The sequence below is a fragment of the Gastrolobium bilobum genome, unplaced genomic scaffold (assembly GCF_033153095.1).
Source record: "Gastrolobium bilobum isolate Gb01-03AN ecotype WA unplaced genomic scaffold, APGP_CSIRO_Gbil_v1 utg110905, whole genome shotgun sequence".
Classification (NCBI taxonomy): domain Eukaryota; kingdom Viridiplantae; phylum Streptophyta; class Magnoliopsida; order Fabales; family Fabaceae; genus Gastrolobium; species Gastrolobium bilobum.
The window spans coordinates 16,278-21,762 of record NW_026896690.1 but is presented as its reverse complement, the minus strand read 5'-3'; the positions used below and the strand labels follow the sequence as shown (position 1 = coordinate 21,762).

The 5,485-nt window shown below is 39.1% G+C and overlaps 1 non-coding gene across 1 annotated transcript; it reads right to left on the bottom strand.

Annotated features, from left to right (window-relative positions):
- Positions 1-2,246: 2,246 nt before the first annotated feature.
- On the bottom strand, positions 2,247-2,353 carry LOC133301446 (small nucleolar RNA R71). The gene has a single exon (XR_009750196.1). It is a non-coding gene; the product is annotated as a small nucleolar RNA R71 (small nucleolar RNA).
- Between the last annotated feature and the right edge of the window lie 3,132 nt (positions 2,354-5,485).

Sequence of the window (5,485 nt, the reverse complement as noted above, 5' to 3'; positions counted from 1 at the left end):
AAAATAAAAATAAAAAAATTTGCTGAAGGAATCTTCGCTTAATTAGGGTCAATTAAGAAAAGAATAGACAGAACATCAAACAAGTGATGTTGGCTGATGAACCCTTAATTCATCATGGTTTTTAGCAGGAATTAGGATCAAATTGTGTGATTAAATGATGAAAAACAAGGTTAATGTCCTAAGATATCCTCAATTACAAGTTCAAGAGTTTTATTGGAAATTTGTATGATTCTTGTAGGAAAAGCAAGCTTGAAAGACAACTGGAGAAGGAAGAAGATTCTGGAGCTCAAGAGGAGAAAAATTGCCTAAGTGTTGAGCGCTAAAACGTCCACACTGAGCATTTTAGCGCCCTGTTACAGAAAGAGGCCAAAACTTGCTGGTGATGAGCGCTAAAACGTCCGCACAGAGCGTTTTAGCGCGCTGCTACACTAAGAAGATGGAAAATTGCTGGTCTTGGGGGCTAAAACGGCCTGCAATATGCGTTTTAGCGCCCTAAAGTGGAAAAAGATTCTGGTCTTCACCGCTAAAACGTCCAAATCAAACGTTTTAGCGTTGGAGTCAGTTAAAGTTAGTTGAGCATTCACCAAGTTTGGACGCTAAAACGGTCATTCCTTAACATTTTAGCGTTGAAATCAGTTAAAAGCAGTTGAGCATACGTAAAGCATGGACGCTAAAACGGCCACTTATGGACGTTTTAGCGCCCACATCAGTTTTCTGTTTTTAATTGTAACACTATATAAGGTAAAGCCTTGACACTTAGAGGAGGATCTTGGGGGATCTGAACTCTCTCTCTCTCTTAAACTTAGTCTGACTTCTCTCTAAATTCTCTTAGTTTTTGTATTAGGATTTCCTTGTAATAGTTGGAGATTGAAGACTTTCAACATGGAAATGAAGTTTGTTTCTTCTTCTCTTATTTATTCCTTCGTCATGTCTGAGTAGAGTCTTTGTAGTCTGAATGCAATGGAACTCCATGATAATATTATGTTGATTTGATTAATATGATGAAGTATTTTTCATGTGCTGATTTGAGATTTTCTGAGTTAATTATTTCTATCAAAGAAGTAGTATAGAACAGGGATGTTTATATGACTTCTGTATTTGATAATCTCAACATCAGAATTCTAGTACTCAAGGGATTGATGCTAGAGTTCTGATGTAATCTTAAAACCTTAGTATTTCATGCATGTATTAAGAAAGAAATCACCAAGGGATTGGGGTTGCTGATTAATGTTTCTATCAGGGTAGTAAGGGATTACATCTTGATGATAAGTAAAAGGTTGATTAACATCACATGGAAAAGAATTCATCATATGATCAATTTTTATATGGGTTATCATGGAGGAAAGTTGTTTTCTGACTACTTTTTGTTTTTATTAATTCCTAATCCATATTTAGTTTGAGTCAATTTACTCAAGATCAATTTTTTGGTGACAAATTATCCATGATTTTTACAAACTCTTATTTGATTCAAATTAGTTTTCTATGGTATATTGGTGTTTGAACACAATTCCTCGTGGGAACGATCTTTACTCATCATTTTATTAGTTGTACGACTAGTGCACTTGCTAAACGTCCAACAAGTTTTTGGCGCCGTTGCCGGGGAATTTGTTTTTCAACACTAACTGATACTATAGAATTCTGAGATTGAATCCTTTTATTTTCAGTATTTTAGTTTATGTTAAATTTCTGGTCAATTTTGATTCTGGTACATGCGAGGTACACTTGATCCAAATTTGTTGTTGTATGATCCAGTATTAGAAAGGACATTGAGGAAGCACAAAAGGGCAGCCAGGCAAAGGAGACAGTTGCAAGAAATTGGTGAATCAAGTACGGTTAATCAGGAAGATATAATGGCAGAGAATCACAGACCACCACCACCACAGAGGACACTGGGAGAGTACATGACTCCTGCAGTGGTTCCTCCAATTGGGAGTGTTGTGCGCCCAACAGTGGAGCCCAACAACTTTGAATTGAAGCCTGCTTTGATACATTTGGTGCAGAAGGATCAGTTTGCTGGAACCAGTGCGGAGGACCCTTACTTGCACATAGAGAACTTCCTATTGTTGAGTGATACTGTGAAGATAAACGGTGTCACAAGAGATGCAATTCTGTTGAGACTATTCACTCATTCACTGACGGATGATGCAAGGAGATGGCTGCAATCATTGCCACAAGGAAGTATAACAACTTGGGATGATTTGCAAACCAAGTTCTTGCAAAGGTTTTTCTCAGCATCCAAAAGGGCCAAGTTGAAGGATGAAATTACAAGCTTTAAGCAGAAAGAGTCAGAATCTATTTATGAGGCTTGGGAGAGATTCAAGACTTTGTTGAGGAAATGTCCACAGCATGGAATTGAGGCATGGAAACAAGCAGCAATCTTCCTGCAAGGAATGACCACTAACACTAGAACCTTGGTGCATGCCACTGCTGGTGGATCATTGACTACCAAGACCCCTCAAGAAGCCTTGGATATCTTTGAGTCATTAGCATCTCAAGAATTTGATAATGCTCCAGTGGCTGACAGAAGGACAGGAATTATCAGGTTGGATGGGTATGATGCTTTGTTGGCAAGGAATGATCAACTGATGCAGACACAGAGACAACAGCAGCAACAATTAGATACCCTTATTAAGCAACTTTCTTCACAAAAGGTAGCTTCTGTGGAAACAAAGAGTGTATGTGCTATCTGTGGTAAGGACCATGTGATAGAGGAGTGTGATTATGGGGGATCATCAGAACAAGCAGAGGTGAATGGAGTGTGGTATGATCAGAATAATGAAAGGAACTACAACAATCAGGGAAAGAATGTTTTATGCCACCATGGAAAAACAAGAATCAACACCCAGGATTCAGCTATAGTTCCAACCATCAATTGAATCTACCATTACATCCTCCACCACCACATATCAAGGAGCAGTCAAGTGATCCTGCTGCATGGGAGAAAGCGTTTGCTCAGTTATCTAAGACAACTCAGGATTATATTCAGGGTTCTACTTCATTCAGGGAAGAGACAACTGCATTCATGCAGGAGACCAGAACTTCTTTCAGAAATCAGGAAGCATCAATCAGAAATTTGGAGACCCAGATTGGTCAATTATCAAGACAGATATCAGAGAGACCACGAGGGAAATTTCCAAGTGATACACTGGTGAATCCTAAGGAGCACTGTAAAGCAATTATGACAAGAAGTGGGTTGATACTTCAACCAGGGAAAAAGAAGGTGGAAAATAAAAAGAATGAAGAAGAGGTTGTGGTTGAAGATGTAGTCTCTGATGATGAAGGAGAGAAAATGAGAAATGAGAAAAGTGAGAAGGAAGTAGTTGTTAGAGATGTTATAGTTGGAGTTGACAAAGAAGAGGAAGGGAAGGACAATAAGAATGAAGGAGAGGTAGAAGTTGGTAAAAATGCTTCCCCACAAAAGATGATGAAGTGGGAAAAGAAGAAGATGGCTGACAAGAAAGAACAGCCAGTTAGTTTATCTCCCTATGCTAAAGTTCCCTACCCTCAGAGGTTGAAGAAAGAGATTCAGAAGCAGCACTATGCAAGATTTCTGGATATCTTCAAAAATTTACAAATTAACATACCATTTTCTGAAGCACTGGAAAATATGCCTCACTATGCAATATTCATGAAGGATCTTCTTACTAAGAAGAGGAAATTAACTGATGGTGAGACAGTGGCCCTAACAGCAGAGTGTAGTGCCCTAATCCAGAAGAAGCTTCCAACAAAAATGAAAGATCCAGGAAGCTTCAGTATCTCTATTGCTATAGGAGATGTAGAGGTGGGAAAGGCATTGTGTGATTTGGGAGCCAGTATAAACTTGATGTCGTTGACAGTATGTAGAGCTTTGGGAATTAACACTTTAAAGGAGACCAATCTTATTCTGCATCTTGCAGATAGATCTATCAAGAGGCCTGAAGGTGTGGTTGAAGATGTCTTGGTCAAGGTAGACAAGTTTATTTTTCCAGTGGATTTTTTGATTCTTGACATGGAGGAAGAGGATACAGAAAGTCCTTTATTGTTAGGAAGACCCTTTTTAGCAACTGCAAGATCTTTGATAGATGTTGAACAAGGAAAGTTGTTGCTAAGGGTGGATGAGGAAACAGTCACAATTGATGTATTTGAAACCATCAAGCATCCTGTTGAAGTGGAGGATTGTTTTAGATTGGATGTGATACAGGAGGTTGTGGAAGAAGTGAATAAAAAAGAAGAATTCCCAGTTGAGGAACAAAGATCAGAAGAAGAGATAGGTACAGAGGATTACCAAGAAGAGCCAGAAGTGGAAGAGCTTGAGAAGAAGATTGATGACATTCCAAAAGGAGCACCTAAGGTAGAACTTGAGGAATTACCTTCACATTTGAAGTATGTGTTCCTTGGGGATGATCAAACATATCCAGCAATCATTAATGCAATGTTGTCTGATAAGGAAGAAGGAAAGTTGATTAAGGTACTCAAGAAGAATAAAATGGCTATTGGATGGCAGTTTTCAGATCTCAAGGGTATTAATCCTTCCTTTTGCACCCACAAAATATTGATGGAAGAAGAGGTCAAACCAGTAAGGCAACCACAGAGGAGACTCAACCCCACTATGAAGGAAGTAGTGAGGAAGGAGGTGGTGAAGTTGCTTGATGCTGGGATGATTTACCCAATTTCAGACAGTGCTTGGGTGAGTCCTGTGCAGACCGTGCCCAAGAAAGGGGGGATGACTGTGGTGAAAAATGAGAACAATGAGTTGATTCCCACAAGGACAATCACTGGCTGGAGAATGTGCATTGATTACCGGAGGCTGAATAAGGCAACCAGGAAGGATCATTTTCCACTTCCTTTCTTGGATCAGATGCTAGAGAGGTTGGCAGGACATGCTTTCTATTGCTTCTTGGACGGTTATTCAGGGTACAATCAGATAGCTGTGGCACCAGAGGATCAGGAGAAGACTGCTTTTACATGTCCATATGGAATATTCGCACACCGGAGGATGCCTTTCGGTTTATGCAATGCTCCTGCCACATTTCAAAGGTGCATGCTTTCCATTTTTTTTGATATGATAGAAGAATGCATTGAAATTTTTATGGATGATTTTCTGTATTTGGTTCTGATTTTGATGTATGTCTAGGGAATTTAGATTCTGTTTTGAAAAGATGTCAAGACTGTAATTTGGTTTTGAACTGGGAGAAGTGCCACTTTATGGTGACAGAAGGTATAGTTCTTGGACACAAGGTGTCTAGGAATGGAATTGAGGTGGACAGGGCAAAAATTTCTGTGATAGAGAAACTTCCTCCACCTGTAAATTTTAAGGGTGTGAGGAGTTTTCTTGGTCATGCAGGATTTTATAGGCGGTTCATAAAAGATTTTTCAAAAGTTGCTAAGCCCTTATGCAAGTTATTAGTTAAGGATCAAGAATTTCTGTTTGATGATGAATGTTTGCATGCATTTCATGTTTTAAAAGAAAAGTTGACCACTGCACCTATCATGATGGCACCTGATT